The 17,863-nt window shown below is 41.5% G+C and overlaps 1 long non-coding RNA gene across 1 annotated transcript; it reads right to left on the reverse strand.

Annotated features, from left to right (window-relative positions):
* Window positions 1-203: 203 nt before the first annotated feature.
* Window positions 204-1,752, reverse strand: LOC311247963. Its single transcript, XR_014620901.1, has 3 exons — window positions 1,597-1,752; window positions 1,201-1,295; window positions 204-334 (listed from the first exon to the last, which is right to left on the reverse strand). It is a non-coding gene; the product is annotated as an uncharacterized lncRNA (long non-coding RNA).
* Window positions 1,753-17,863: the final 16,111 nt, after the last annotated feature.

Raw genomic sequence — 17,863 nt, forward strand, 5'->3', positions numbered from 1 at the left:
TTGGATTTTCCTAGTGACCTCATGTCTTTACGGCCCTTTGCATAAGGTGCATCACAGCCAGCAGGCACAAGAAAATCTAACAATAACATGAATCTAACATATGTGATCCCAGTGTAGTACTTAAAAAGCCCTTTGATCTTTGTTTCTTTTTGGACAACACTTTGTACAGTACAGAATGTCTTTTTCTGAGCATCCTGTTCAAGAGACTGTATTATCTGTTCCTTTTCAAGAAGCTGCCCTCTCAACCAGGTTATCGTCCTCTCCTTCTTCTCCAGCTCTGACTTCAATCTTGCACCTTCCACAGCAGTGCCCAATACTTCTAAAGGGCAAACCCCTGGAAACAGAAATATTACAATTATTGTTAGGGAGTTTCCACATATACATGACATCACAATAATAACATTTTGCTTTTATTCTACAGACAAGAAATCTCAAGAAGAAAACAGACCCGGTTCCACACCAGAGGTGTGGAAATGTATCTGTGCACCAGCCATCTCCAGTGAAGCTTCCAGCGATCTACAAAGATCTGAATACTGCAGACACAAACCTGGTAGCACTGGAAGAACGCACTCGGGCCCAGGCTCTCTCAAATGACTGGTTTGAAGAGCGGAGGTCACGACTGACTGCTTCAAACTTTGCGAAAGCGGTAAACAGAAAATCTGCCCCAACAACAAAATTTCTGGAGAGTGTTTTCCGGTTGACATCCATTTGTGCCCCGGCTTTGGAGTATGGGAAAAGGAATGAGGCAAAGGCCAAGGCCAAATATCTGGAGGTTTATCCCGCCAGACATTTTCACGAGTGTGGTCTTGTTGTCAATTCAGAGTTCGATTTTTTAGGAGCCACACCTGACGGGAAGTTGTGCGACAATGGCGAGAGTGGGATAGTCGAAGTGAAATGTCCTTATAAGGCAAGAAACTGTTTGATATTGGAGGCTTGCGACAACTTCCCAGATTTCTGTTTACACAAAGATGAGGGGGGCAGTATTTCATTGAAGAAGACGCACGACTATTATGTGCAAATACAAGGACAACTTATGGTGACAGGCTGCCAATTCTGTGAATTCATAGTTTTTACGCAGAAAGATATCTTTGTGGAAAGAATATTCCCAGACATACCATTTATGGAAAGATTACTGCACAGACTTGCTGCATTTTTTAAAGATCATGCTGCTCAGTTCCTAAAAGAAAGGTAGACCCTTACATTCTCCTTCAGTCTGAGTAGCTGTGCACGTCTGTGTAGCTGTATAACTGAGCTCCGATTGGTGGTTGATGACATCCAGAGAGGGATTGATGTCCCTGTGAAATATCAAAATCATAATCAAATAAATGCACTTTAATTAATAAATCCATGTTGTTCATTAATCATAACATTTGGTCTCAGTATTATTTATGTATTGTTTGATTGTAACAAGAACTTGCAGTATCTTTGGTTCACAAATTAATACTATGAGCATTTATAACAAATTATTAAATGACATCTGATTCACACATGCAAATGGTGTTTTTAGTTAGTGATTCACATCTTCACTAACACATCACAATATTCAGACAATACCGCCTATAAGGACTTTGACAATACCCAGTCTTCAGGACTTACAAGTTAGTATTTTCCTGCAGTAGTTCTTTTTTAGATGGGGGGTTGTCAGGATCAAGCAGGCGTCTTTTCTTTGGCAACGGACGCACCGACTTACATGTGGTCCCATCAGCTTTTATAGGGTCTGGATATTGCACAGTAGGTCCATCCCCGCCAACAAAATGCTATAAGGTGAGATAGGCATGACAGAGAAGAGAAAGTGGATCACAGATTGTAAGGCATTCAGGTTACTCATGCTAGCTGATTGAAAACTGTATTAACAGATTGCAGAATGGGTACAATACAGTACAGCTCAATACACATAATAGTTAAGGGGATGCAGACCAGAGAAAGACTTTAGTCTTGTTTACATCAGGGTCCCCCATTTTCAATTCATAATGACATTTATGTGTTATGACATACACAACAGATATATAGCATGACATTTATGACATACAGATACAGTACTGTTACATTTGTGACATCCAAGATATGCAAATATACAGTACTGTTAAAAAGATATCCTAACAGGAAATATATACATACGAGGGGGAGGAAACTGTACATTAGGAGGGGGGGTTTGGACATTTACAGTACACTAACATTTAGCTAACGTTAGTTCGGTTGTTAGAATCAACTGGACAACTTCCAATTCATAATTTTCAAGGGTGTTGACTAAGTAGCTGTAGCTATATGTAGTTTTCCTTCAGCTCATGAACTGATCGGAATGTTTTCGGAGACTCTTTTTGGCGATGTTAGGTTAACGTTAGGTTAACCATGCGTTAGCATTAGCTATGAATAGCTGGCTACCTAACGATCGGCTAGCCATCTATCTATCTATCTATCTATCTATCTATCTATCTATCTATCTATCTATCTATCTATCTATCTATCTATCTATCTATCTATCTATCTATCTATCTATCTATCTATCTATCTATCTATCTATCTATCTATCTATCTATCTATCTATCTATCTATCTATCTATCTATCTATCTATCTATCTATCTATATACAGTATATATAAGATAACAAGTGATGACTTCTGTTTAACTCAAATGTTGAAGCATATATTACTGAAGCATATTTTTCGGGCTTACCGTTGAGCATACAGCCTTGTTCTTGTTGATCTTGTCCACATTCAGCTGTGTATGGGGCCGTCCACAAGCCTTAATCCACTTTAAACATTTTTCCAACTGTGTTTTAGGCTTTGGAAAATTTATAAAACGCGCTCCCTTTAGTCTTTCTGGATATCTCTGGTCATTATTGCACGTTCCCCAAGCACATCTAAGAACCATTTTCTCGACAACAACAATGAAGGACTGGCTGGCTATCTGTGAGACATCATGGCGGCTCTATTTCAAGGGGCGCGGCCTTAAGAAATCAGGCAATCTTATTGGTTATTATTCTCTGTGTGATTGACAGCGGGGAAAGGTCTATTGTATAAGGGGATGCAGACCAGAGAAAGACGTTTGTCTTGTTTACATCAGGGTCATTAATACTGCTGGAGCATTGGTTAATTTTTGGTCATATTCGGTTGCAAAAAGGTGTCCCACGGTCTCCTCTATGGCCGTGAATATTTTCACGCGGATCGGAATCACGGCGCGCCCGTGGGACACTTTTCCGTTTCGGCGAGTTTATTCCACGCTTTCTGTTTTCCTTTTCTAAGCATTTTAGGGGCTACATGTGAATCAGTAAAAGTTGTGGGACGCCCAGATGTTTCCACGATAGAAAGCTCGCGTGGATCCCATAATAGGCTCACTTAATACAGCGTTTTTTAAATGACGCGACATTTTCAGGGTCGCAAGCCGACCTTTTCCCCTCGTTTTCGATGATGGAAGTGATTTAGGAAAAGCTTCGGCACGCCGAGAGGTCCCCGTGGATTTAATCTCGCGAGGATCGGGGCAATATTCGGCCCGTGGGAACAGTTACGGGTTAATACAATGTTCAGAGTGCAGAGGGGGAAATATGCTGAGTGTTTTCCTCTCAGCCCCGTTTTAAACTTTTAGGGTGTGGCAGTCAGCTCGAATCTGATTGGCTAGGATCGGATTTGGACTCTATAATGCTGGAAGCCTGGAGAAACAGACCTACCATCTGCCTCCTCTCCTGCTGCAGTGAGCATAGTGAGGCTGACAGTGTGTTAGAGGGAGTGAGAAGGAGAAGAGGGAGACATTTAAAAAAAAAAAAAATTATAACACAGATGCACAGATGAAAAAGAATGTAAACTATATTAAAAAGAAATTATATATATTTTTTTTCATATTTCATATTTGATATTAATTCATATTTTAATATTAGGGAGGCATGGCTTCCGTTGGCTTCCATAAGGATTCGCCACTGCTCTTCGCTGGACTGAGACGTGACGTGATTTTAATTATAATATGCATGATGTTTTGCTTTGTACAGGCAATAATGAAGAAGTTCCCTGGAAGGAAGGATGTCTCTTTCAGGAAGGGTACTTCCAGCTCCATCCCTTCTTCATCTGAGCATGCCATAATGGAGCGACTCAGGAACAACTACATCCTGCCTTGTCTCTATGGCTGTCTTTCTCCTCAGGTTCTCTCTGCAGGTGTAGGAAGGCCTCGGGTGTAGCACTCAACACTTTGGTCAACATTGTTACTCAGCTGATAGAGTTGAGCCCTTCCTGATGACTTGTCGAACAGAACTTGTAAGTCGCTTTGGATAAAAGTGTCAGCTATTTTCTTTTCTATTTTTTTTTTATATCCTTTATTTATCCAGGAATGTCCCATTGAGATACAATATATCTTCTTCCAGGGAGTCCTGACCAACACGGCACACAACAAGTTTCAACATAAAAACAAGGGCATTAAACAAAAAACATACAAATCAAATACAAATACAGAAGGCCATTTGTGCAGTGGCAAGAAGCATAATCACATCAGCAATAATTAGGGATGCACGATATTGATTTTTTGACACCGATATCGATACCGATAACTTTATGCTCCTCAAGCCGATAACCAATACCGATAACCGATATTTATTGTATTATTAAAAAAATATTTTGATCAAATATTTTTATTTTATTTTCAACATGAAACAAAACATATCACAATACAATAATAATACGTCAAATGTATATACTCTCTTTTCTGGACTCTTTTCGTATCACAAACAGTACTGTATTTGCAAATCTGATATGTCATAAATGTATAGATGTAGCAGTACTGTCTATCTGTATGTCATGCATGTCATTATGTTATGATGAATTGTAAATGGGGGACCCTGATGTAAACAAGACAAACGTCTTTCTCAGGTCTGCATCCCCTTAACAATTGTATGTATTGAGCCGTACTGTATTGTACCCATTCTGCAATCTGTTAAATAAAGTTTTCATTCATTCATTCATTCATGCTTGAGGAAGACCGGTAAGGTCGAAACGTTTATTTATATATTGTAAGAGTATATTTATGAGACAGTATATTTATTTTGTACAAGAATGTGAAACTTCCTATCACGTTTGAATAATGCTGTAAAGTTAAGTAAAAATGCATTTCAACTTGTCCAATCGGTGGTAGTGAACGTATCGTAGTATCGTAGCGATCAGGCATGCAGTAATGTCAGGAAGAATGAGAAGAGGTTGTATTCGTATATGGTGGTTTAATTCCAGCTCAATATGGGTTTTACAGGTTAATACTCTCTCGTAACACACAACACAGACCTGCTAATTATATATACGCTCGCTTCACGACAAACTAACGTCCGGTCCCGGCCTCCTATATCTCCCGGGGGGAAACACCTCCAGCTAAACAGAGCGACACATAGCGCGTTGCATGGCGGTTAGAATGTTGACAGCGCCACTATATGGCCAAAATAATACATGGTTTTGAATTGATTGATTGAAAACTTTATTAACAGATTGCAGAATGGGTACAGTACAACTCAATACATACAATTGTTAAGGGGATGCAGACCAGAGAAAGACTTTCGTCTTGTTTACATCAGGGTTTGTATCTGAATGCTGGTTCAGATACAAAACTCACTCAAACTGTATGGTAGCCTTTTCCTTGGATCCTCTGATCGTGGGTTCCGCAAACGTTCATTCACTCGATCACAAACTTTCTCCCAGGGGACTACACTATAGCGTTCTTTAACTTTAGCAATCAACATCAATCTGAGGTTCTTAGGTAAAGCATGTTTCCCCCGTTTGCCATTCCAATTGACTTTGTGAGCCCACTTTTGGTGGGTTTCAAAGTCCACTAGCAGCATGAACCTACGCCCTGCGTAGTCGTCAGGCCGTGGTTTGCCTTGTGCGTCATGAGCATGATCGAACGCCTTTTGCTCGTCGTCTGCTGAAATACTTTCCAGTTGTATGTTGGGCAGGGCTGGACGCTGTCGCTGTGCTTTTTTCTGTGGTTTTGCCACTGGAACTGCAGGTACTGGCAGAGGCGTTCGGAAGGGTGACGTTTGAGGAGAAAGCGGTTGCGGCGAAAAACATGCATCATCTTCATCATCATCATTATCATCATCATCATTCTGGGGCGTTTGGGACAGAGAGGGTGATAGAGCCAACCATGGTCGTACATTCTCATCGCCCACTTGGGATGGGTAGGGACTGGACAGAGAGGGTGATAGAGCCCGCCATGGTACATTCTCATCTCTCGTTGGTGTGTAAAACAAAAGCTGCCTATTGAATGGCTGAGCCGCAGGTTGTGGAGAGGAGGGTGTAACGCCTGAGGGTTTAAGCAGCCTGGCCAGCTCTGTCTTGTGTCGATTCTCACTCGCCTCCAGACGGTCCTCCAGGCGTTTCACACTCGCCTCCAGACGGTCCTCCAGGCGTTTCTCACTCGCCTCCTGACGGTCACCCAAGCGTTTCTCACTCGCCTCCTGACGGTCCCCCAAGCGTTTCTCAGTCTCCTCCACTTGTTTAAGCAGCCTGGCAACATGCTTGTTTATTTTTTGATCAATAACAATAGCCACCGTTGTCAAGACAATCGCATTGCAAATGTTATTAATGGTTGGAGTTGGTGTTGGTGTTTCCTCATCTCTCATCTCTGTCGTTACTGCTGGGAGTGGCATGATACCCATAACAATAACAGCGGCCTGCAATAAGGGAGGGAAAGTTAAGATAAGATTTGTGTCACAATGATGTGATGTGGAAAACAGTACGGCTCAATACATACAATTGTTAAGGGGATGCAGACCAGAGAAAGACTTTCGTCTTGTTTAGATTAACAAGGGGGGACACACTGTACATTTGAATACTGACATACATTTGACATAGAAACTGTACATTGGAGGAGGTTGGGTGGGGGTGTACATTTGAGGTGGGGGGGACCCATGTAAAAAGATTGTCTGAATAATGGAAAATGCAATAAAAAAAAAGTTTACTTACGGCTTTCTTTTTGACCATCCGGTGTTTTGCTTTGGGGGGGATCACGGGACCTCCTGTTCTTTTGCGACTTTGAGGTGCCTTTACTTGAGTTATTCCTGGTCGATCAACACTCGGGATGGATGTCTAGAATAGAAAAATTATGCATAAATAAATAATTCAAATGTCGGGGACATCGAGAGAGAGAGAGAGAGGTATATGTAAAGCATTCCCGGTAACTGGAGAAAGGTATTCCCGTAACTGGAAGTGAGTAGGGGCCGGAGCCCGACGTTCCCTTACTGTGTATAGGGTGTAATTAGACAATTACGTTTTATAAGCACTTGCCCAACCACTACTGTATGAGCGCTGCGTCACGTTGAAATCACTGGCTGCGCTCATACAGTAGTGGTTGGGCAAGTATATTTGCTTATAAAACGAGAGAGAGAGAGAGAGAGAGAGAGAGAGAGAGAGAGAGAGAGAGAGAGAGAGAGAGAGAGAGAGAGAGATACAATACAAACATACCTTCAATTGTTTAGTGCTGTAAAAGGTTGCCATTCTGTCCTCCTCACGACTGTCCGGTCCACAGATTTCACACAGACTTTTATATCAAAAGACACAATCGCTTTGGTGGGGGGGGGCGTGAACGAAACACCTCTAGCTGATAAACCAATCAGGATACAGCAACGGGATTATACAATATTATTGTAATAAAACGTTCAAAACTATGTTCAATTTGTGTATTGTTTATTGAATGAATGAATGAATGAAAACTTTATTAACAGATTGCAGAATGGGTACAGTACAGTACAGCTCAATACATACAATTGTTAAGGGGATGCAGACCAGAGAAAGACTTTCGTCTTGTTTACATCAGGGTCCCCCATTTTCAATTCATCGTAACATATATGACATACATGACATACAGATAGACAGTACTGCTACATCTATACATTTATGACATACCAGATTTGCAATTACAGTAATGTTTGTGATACAAAAAGAGTCCAGAAAGGAAAGAGTATATACATTAGGTGTAGAAACTGTACATTGGATTGGGTAGGTGGGGGTGGGGGGGGACTGTACATTGGAGGTGGTTGGGTGGGGGGGGGGGGGGGGGGTTGGGTAGGAGTGGGGGGGGGGGTTGGGTAGGAGTGGGGGGGGGGGGGGGGGTTGGGTAGGAGGGGTGGGTGGGGGACACTGTACAACTGTACAAACAACACTGTACATTGGATTATTGACAAGACCATACTTGGTAATTTACTGTACATTGGAGGTGGTTGTGTTCGGACATTTACAGGGGCCAGTTTCGAGTTGCAGTCTCCCTTAGGTGTTTTTTTTCAAGTTGATTTCCTGAAAAAGAAATTCATTCTTGAAACAATAATCTAGTTAATCTTGTGTTAATTTATGGGCTCCCCAGTCTCAACCCTGCCCCCCCCCCCAGGAAATAGAGAAAAGTATCCCGTTATACGCGGCAACAACAACAATGATGATGATGATGATGATGATGATGGTGATGATGATGGTGATGATGATGGCCATGAAATGGGTTGCATTCCATACGCTATTGTTATGCTTATGCGGGTAGCCATGCAGGTACACAAACACAAAAGAACACTTAAAATAATCAGACATGGGAGACTGAATGAATACGAGATGCAAATACCCAACCCCCCCCAGGAAGTAAAACATTTGTAATCAAACACTTGAATGTTCTTCAATTCAATTCAATTCAATTCAAAATTGCAGCCTGGAACATACATGTTTCGGAACCAATGTGTAACTAGACAGTTACAATATAACATTTATATTAATTAACCCAGTTAATGCCTTAAGAGAGAGTCTGGTGGTCAATTACTACGGAAATGTTGTGTCTTACTAATAATAACTAATTCCGCGGTCAATATAAGTCTCTGTGATGTATACTTTCTGAATATGATTTGGGAATGGGCAGGGTTATATTAGAAGAAAGACAGTGTAAACAATATAATTAACTCTGAATATAATAATGACGAAAAATAACCAGGATACACAACACAACAAGGTGCACTATACCCTACCCTGTTTATTTTTCGTCATTATTATATTCAGAGTTAATTATATTGTTTACACTGTCTTTCTTCTAATATCACTGTACATCACTTCTGAATGATTATGAAAAGCGTAACGTTATTATGTTATTTCGCGTTTTTAACAACCAACTACCAGATTCAGTCGTCACTGTACATCACTTCTGAAGTATAAACAAACTATACTGCTGTGACGATTTTGAATATCTTAACATGTATTTAGAGCACCTGGGGGAGCCTCATATAACCCTGCCCATTCCCAAATCATATTCAGAAAGTATCACAGAGACTTATATTGACCGCGGAATTAGTTATTATTAGTAAGACACAACATTTCCGTAGTAATTGACCACCAGACTCTTTCTCTTAAGGCATTAACTGGGTTAATTAATATAAATTTTATATTGTAACTGTCTAGTTACACATTGGTTCCGAAACATGTAATCGCGACCTCCATGTTTTGGGGCTATTCATCAGAAAACTGGGATCCCGATTCGGCTCCCATCCGTCGGGCAAGAACTGGCGGTTTTCAGCCTCTCTCTCTGGAGCTTAACGGAGTTTCGAGTTTGGGACCGTGTTGAATGGGGCGTCTGAACTAAGCGAGGACCTCATGCGCATGCGCGGCGAAGAATGCGGAAGCGCCCTTGCACTCTTCCGCTGTCATTAAGCAACACGCGTCTGGAAGTATGGGAGGGGGCTAGAGTGGGGCTATAGAGGGACCCGCCTCTATATAAAGTGTTGTATCACCGTGACTTTCGAACGGTCTGTTCAGTTGTGTGAAAATGACTAAAATCAACAAACAACATTCTCGAGATGTGCGTCAGTTACGATCCCAGGGCATATCTACGAGACGCATTAGGCAACATCTTGCATCGTTAGGAATCTGCGTTACTGCGGGCACTATTGAATGGCATTACAAACTGAAAATACAACGACGCCGTGCTCCACGTAAACTGTCTGAGTGAGTACAGAATGAATGAATGAATGAAAACTTTATTTAACAGATTAGCAGGTCTGTGTTGTGTTGTGCGTTACGAGAGAGTATTAACCTGCAAAACCCATATTGAGCTGGAATTAAGTTGAAATGCATTTTTACTTAACTTTACAGCATTATTCAAACGTGATAGGAAGTTTCACATTCTTGTACAAAATAAATATACTGTCTCATAAATATACTCTTACAATATATATATTTTAACCCCCCTCTCAGTTAATTAATTTCCACTTTCTTTCTCTTCCCTTTCCATAGCAATGTCCTGGTCGCCATTGACAACTTGACGAAGGCCCGCAATTGCATGGTTGCAAGGCAAATAAAATAAAGAATTAAGACTCGCACAGGTTTGTTTTTCTTCTATCTATCTATCTATCTATCTATCTATCTATCTATCTATCTATCTATCTATCTATCTATCTATCTATCTATCTATCTATCTATCTATCTATCTATCTATCTATCTATCTATCTATCTATCTATCTATCTATCTATCTATCTATCTATCTATCTATCTATCTATCTATCTATCTATCTATCTATCTATCTATCTATCTATCTATCTATCTATCTATCTATCTATCTATCTATCTATCTATCTATGAGCCGTACTGTATTGTACCCATTCTGCAATCTGTTAAATAAAGTTTTCATTCATTCATCTACAGGCGCACCAGTGGATCGATACATGTGAAACGTGGCATGACGTCATATTTACAGATGAGAGCACTGTCGCACTTGAACACTTTGCAAGACAAAGCTTTACGAAACAAGGCTTCCGTCAAGGTAAACCGGCCCCTAAGCATCCATTAAAAGTGCATGTTTGGGGCGCGATTTCCAAGCTCGGTCCAGGCCCGCTTGTTATTTTCGATGGAATAATGGACCGTGTCTTTTTTGAAGAATCGATCATAAAAGCAGCCGCCGGTCCGTACATACGAGCTACTTTTGGGAAGAGCCATCGTTTCTTCCAGGATAACGACCCGAAACACAGCGCTGCCAGAGTTTGCATTGCAGCAGAGGGAATCAATTGGGTCAAAACCCCGGCTGAGTCTCCCGATTTGAACCCCATTGAAATTGTGTGGCACCTGATGAAAGATTATATTCGCAGAGAGGCGAAACCTTTCACGAAAGATGCTTTAGTAGCGGCCATAAGGTTTTACTGGCGCAATAAACTAACAGTGGATGTATGTAACAATCTCATAGCTGGCTTGGCAAAAGTGTTGCCACTAGTCATAGCAAATAATGGAGGTCAAAGTGGTAAATAAGCCAGTTACTGTAACGTGTAACCTTGTATCTTGTAATTTGTGTGTGTGTGTTTTAATACAATTCTGAACTCTTGACTTGACTGACAACTTGTTACTTGATATTACTGTAAATCATTTGACATCTATTGCTGACTGTTCATACATTTGTTACAATAAAGATGCAAATAATTGTTATCTCTTGTCCAATCAGACAGTTTTGTATGTAACGTTATGTTTAATAACAATAACAAAACACACCAATAAAAATTGCATAAATAGCAGCATTAACAACAATATAATCTCTCATTTACATAACATACCTCGCTGTGGCAGAGGCTGGTGTTGTGCTTGTCGTCTTTCCTGTGACAAATGGCATCCAAGGTAATACAAAAAGTCAACCAATTAACTAGATTCTTGTACCGGATCTCCTCTCTGGTAAACAAGAATACCCTGAAGACTCTGGCAGGAGCACTCATTCAAGGGTACTACTGTACGACTATGCTTGCACCTCATGGTACCAAAGCACCTCAAAGGTGCTAAAAACAAGATTACAAACATCACAAAACAAACTGGTCAAACTTCTACTTGACCTTACCCCTAGAACCCACCTCACCCCTGCCCACTTTGACAACCTAGGATGGCTTAGAGTAGACGACAGAGTACAGCATTTATATAGAGCTTTTATCCAAAGTGCTTTACAACTTAATGTACATTAAACTTGAAAACAAGTTTTCATTCAGTCTGTCTCATCTCTCCCTCCATCGGGGGGGGGGGGGGTAGTAGAGTGGAGGTAGTGGGGGTAGTAGAGTGACTATACTGTGTATAGGTGTGACATGGAATGCGGCCCCCACACACACAAACACACACACACAAACACACCATTGAAATGCTAATTGTTGGGGCATTTCCATTCCCCCCAAGGTTGAGAAGAAACCACAGTACGGGGAGATTGATTGATTGATTGAACATTTTATTAACAGATTGCAGAATGGGTACAGTACAGTACAGCTCAATACATACAATTGTTAAGGGGATGCAGACCAGAGAAAGACTTTCGTCTTGTTTACATCAGGGTCCCCCATTTTCAATTCATCATAACATATATGACATACATGACATACAGATAGACATTACTGCTACATCTATACATTTATGACATACCAGATTTGCAAATACAGTACTGTTTGTGATACGAAAAGAGTCCAGAAAAGAGAGTATATACATTTGACGTATTATTATTGTATTGTGATATGTTTTGTTTCATGTTGAAAATAAAATAAAAATATTTGATCAAAATATTTTTTTAATAATACAATAAATATCGGTTATCGGTATCGGTTATCGGCTTGAGGAGCATAAAGTTATCGGTATCGATATCGGTGTCAAAAAATCAATATCGTGCATCCCTAATTATTGCTGATGTGATTATGCTTCTTGCCACTGCACAAATGGCCTTCTGTATTTGTATTTGATTTGTATGTTTTTTGTTTAATGCCCTTGTTTTTATGTTGAAACTTGTTGTGTGCCGTGTTGGTCAGGACTCCCTGGAAGAAGATATATTGTATCTCAATGGGACATTCCTGGATAAATAAAGGATATAAAAAAAAATAGAAAAGAAAATAGCTGACACTTTTATCCAAAGCGACTTACAAGTTCTGTTCGACAAGTCATCAGGAAGGGCTCAACTCTATCAGCTGAGTAACAATGTTGACCAAAGTGTTGAGTGCTACACCCGAGGCCTTCCTACACCTGCAGAGAGAACCTGAGGAGAAAGACAGCCATAGAGACAAGGCAGGATGTAGTTGTTCCTGAGTCGCTCCATTATGGCATGCTCAGATGAAGAAGGGATGGAGCTGGAAGTACCCTTCCTGAAAGAGACATCCTTCCTTCCAGGGAACTTCTTCATTATTGCCTGTACAAAGCAAAACATCATGCATATTATAATTAAGATCACGTCACGTCTCAGTCCAGCGAAGAGACCAGAGAAAGACTTTCGTCTTGTTTACATCAGGGTCCCCCATTTTCAATTCATCATAACATGACATACATGACATACAGATACAGTACTGCTACATCTATACATTTATGACATACCAGATTTACAAATACAGTACTGTTTGTGATACAAAAAGAGTCTAAAAAAGAGAGTATATGATAACGTTAGCACACTGGCTCATTGATTTAACTGTAGAGTACTGTAGCAAGCCAAGTTACTATGGGGGACCCTGATGTAAACAAGACGAAAGTCTTTCTCTGGTCTGCATCCCCTTAACAATTGTGTATATTGAGCTGTACTGTATTGTACCCATTCTGCAATCTGTTAAATAAAGTTTTCATTCATTCGTTCATTCACTTACCGACGTTGCATCTTCATCTGTGATCCTCGAACCGCACGTTTTGCATACTGCGATTCGTTTTTTGTTTATCACCGCATAGTTTTTATAACGAAACGCAACAATCCTGGGTAGCATTTTACATTTCGCCGTTATGAATGAGTGAACTCAGCTGTAACATTACTTACTGACTGTGGATCGCGCAACGTGATTGGTTGTTTCAAAACAAAGTGGGTCTGGGAAATGAAGTGAAGTTGACTCAGAATAACTCATGTACAAATACCGATATGCCCTACTTTGTTTACTTGTTTATTGCACAATGTCGCTCTATTGGTTGGATTCTTATTATATATTATTACTATTGTATTATGCACATCGTTGCGGGCAATTTCATTTTATAAATAATAAAAAAAATATATATATATTATACAGGCTGGGATACGAACCCCGGGCGTCAGCTTGAAAGGAATAACCTTAAACCACTAGACCACGGTACTAGACAAAATATATCCATTATAAATAGAGCCCACCTGGCACCTCCACTAGCTATCTACACAAAATATACACATTGACTGCTAATTCGACAGGTCTTAACGGTTTAATTATTTTATTCAGCAACATTGCGTACACAAACTTATTGTTACCAAGAAGCATTACACTAACGCTTTCTTTTGATGAAATGAATGGACAAGAGAGCCGTACGTCGGCCATCTAATGAAGTTAGATTTGACACGTTTTAATATATACACTTTGACTGCTGAATTGACACGTTTAACTTATTCATTCTTTAATTCAGCAACATTCATTCATGCAGTCTGTAGACATACTGTAGGACGTTGTAGCATCCTATGAATGAAGTCACCAGCTGTAATGGAATTGAATGGAACTCGAGCTTAGTCCAGCGCGGAGCTCCTCCAATGAATGAACAAAAAGCCGGCGCGTCGGGCAGTTGTCACCAGCTGTATGAGAGCGCCCCCGCTGGTCATTGTTAACATTAACCATGCCAAACGACGTCATAACGGCAGGCAAACAGCTGTTCCAGGACTTTTCCCGGCTGTATCTGTACGTTATTGATTTGCCTACGCACATTCCTTTGCCTTATAAGCGCATCCAAAGTAAAGTATATTATGTACTATCATTGCTGCTAATAAATACTTAAATCCAGTTTTGTGTGGAACCGAGTCATTGTGGGAAGTGTTCATCATAAGATACCTGTGTACTGTATGGCCAGTAGTAATGTACATAAGACGGTAGTGGTTTAATGATACCATACTTATTAATACAGTCAGGGAATTGTACCCCTCAGTTACAGACACTAATGTATTGAGTTTTAAACTGTCCAAAGGACACTAATGTATTGAGTTTTAAACTGTCCAAAGGACAAGGTATATTGCAGGATGTGTCTGGAGCACACAAGCTAAAACCAGATTTCCCAAGTTCAGTATTATCTGAAATAAATAAATAAAAAAAAAAAATTTGAAGAAAATCGAACCCTAACTAACCTTACTGTCATGCACTTGTCCTAATAAACTAACCTACACTGTAGCAGGCAACACTTTGATGAACATTGTTACTCAGCTGATAGAGTTGTATACCCTTCCTGATGACTTGTTGTACAGAACTTGTAAGTCGCTTTGGATAAAAGCGTCAGCTATGACTAAATGTAAATGTAAGTACAATAATTGGAGTATGATAAGGTCTAGTGGTCCAGTCCAATAATTAAGTGATATAAGTGGGAATGTCTCCAACAATTACTTTATATAGAAATAGATGCCAGTGCAAATCACGTCTCTCTCTCACGCCAGAGAGGACCAGCCAACCTTATTGTACAGGATACAATGGTGAGTTGGCGGTAAATCTGAGGGCTGAGTGGTATACAGAATCCAAGGGCTTAAGAGTGAAAGTAGCAGCATCTCTATAAATCACATCTTCATAAACCAAGGGAGATATAACTTCTTCAATGACCCTCTTTCTGCTAATCATTGACTCCGAGTTTGTGAGTTTATTCGGATCCCCATTAGCCATTGCCACAGGCATAGACTACTATTACAGGTCCACACAAATCAATACAATACAATAAAATCAATACAATACAATCAATACAATACAATAAAACAATACAATACACCTCAATAACACATACAAATATTATATAATACAATTAAGTTCACCAATCACACATACCCATCTACTCAATCATGTTTCAAGGCATATATGTCCACTTAAAGTACAACAATACATCTCAATACAACATACAAATTTATTAAAAATCTAAGTTCACCAATCACACATACCCATCTTCTCAATCACCCAATATGTTAACTTTTTTTTTTATCCACTTTTTCTCCCATTTTCTATTTTTCTCCCATCCCAATTTTCATATCGTCCAATTCAACCCTCCCCTGTCTTTTGAACGTTGTTTCTTGCCTCCCACAAGCCGGCTGCAATGTGGACTAAGTCATACATAGCACGAGTCCCCTCCGATACTCGAGGTAACAGCCGTCGCATCTTTTCACCTGCGCAGCTCGATCTTTCAGCGTCGGGGGTCTGGGCTTTGGATGGGCCCGCCCCCCTCGCTTCTTGATTCTACTGCGCAGGCGCACCAACCGACCTGTAGGAGTCGCTGTCCACAACGCCCGATCCCCACCCTTCAGTTTCCCTCCCCGAAATACGGCCAATGTGAATTACTGTGGACGACCAGCTAAACTGAAAGCAATGTGGAGAGCGGGGCTCGAACAGGAGGCATCCCGTTCGAGCCTAGTCTCCAGCATTCGTTGCGAGCGCCTTGCCCACTGCGCCACATAGCAGCACCCAATATGTTTACTTAACTGACAGTACCATTCTTTCTTATATGATTTTTAAGGTGTTTTTTAAATTTTAAAATGTTCTTCAACCCTAGTTAATGCAAGTGGTAAGGAATTCCATGCAGTCATGGCTCTATACATCACAGTCCTTTTCATTGCATTTGTTCTTGGCATCTTTACAGTACATCTTTCCATTGACACATGCTTGGTGGAGTAACGTGAGGTTATGTATATAACCTAGTTATATGAGTACTGGCTAAGCGTCCCGCTCTTAAGCCTATCGAGATATACCTCATCTCATGTACCTATTGTACTCCATCAACGAAAAAAACAAGTACACCCACACCTGCCGGGTCCCGCCCCTATGGAGGCGTAGCCTATAAGACAGTAGGCATGGTGACCAAACACTCTTCCTCGCCAAAAATCCCGTTTCCAGGAACTCAGGGTCGCTTAAGAGCGGGACGCTTAGCCAGTACTCATATAACTAGGTTATATACATAACCTCACGTTATATTATCGTACTTGGCCATCGCGTCCCGCTCTTAAGCCTATCGAGATATGGGGTAGAGCGGACGCGAGGCCCGACAAATGTACCCCCTGAGGACCCGTAATCCCACATCAAGGGGTTGGGGAGCCCCGTCACCCCATCCTTCCTAATGAAGGGGGGGCGCAGTCAACTCCACCTGAGTGGGAGCAAGAGGGAACTAGAACCCCTTGAACACACAGCACAGGCGGAACCACGTGTGCCCTAACACACTGTGGCCCATACCCACACACTCCTGCTACCCTACCAAAGGACGGGAAGCAGGAAAGGCCACAGACCCCAGAACCGCCTGGGAGACAGAACCCCCGGTCATGTCCATGAGGTAAAACCTTACAAAGGGGCCCGGGGAGGACCATGAAGCTGCAGCACAGATGTCCTCCACCGAGGCCCCACCCAGGAGAGCGGCAGAGGCAGCCACACCACGGGTGGAGTGCGCCCTGACACCCCCAGGGGGATCCAGCCCAACCAACATGTAGCAGAGGGCAATGCCCTCGCACAACCAATGGGACAGGCGCTGCTTCGATAGTGCCTTACCGGCACGAGAACCACCGTGACAGAGAAAAAGCTGATCGGTAACCCTGAGGTCCTGAGTACGGCTGAGGTAAATTCCCAAAGCACGGACCGGACATGACAGGTGAAGGCCCGCATCTAACTCACTAGCGTGAGGAGGCGGACGAAACGCCTGAACCACAATATCCCTGGAGCGGAAGGAACTCCGGATATTCTTAGGCATGAAAGCAGGATTAGGCTGCTGAGTGGCACCGCAATCGGAACGAAAAGACAGGCACTCTGGACGTACCGAAAGAGCACAGAGCTCACTCACGCGTTTAGCGGAGGTGACAGCCAGCAAGAACGCAGTCTTGAAAGACAGCAGTCCCAACGGCGCTTGCTCGAGCGGCTCAAACGGGGCCAAGGACAACCGACGAGGACCAATTGAAGATCCCAAGTCGGAGCCAAAGAGTGTTGCACCGGCTT

The sequence above is a fragment of the Notolepis coatsorum genome, assembly GCF_963971535.1.
Source record: "Notolepis coatsorum genome assembly, contig: SCAFFOLD_275, whole genome shotgun sequence".
Lineage (NCBI taxonomy): Eukaryota > Metazoa > Chordata > Actinopteri > Aulopiformes > Paralepididae > Notolepis > Notolepis coatsorum.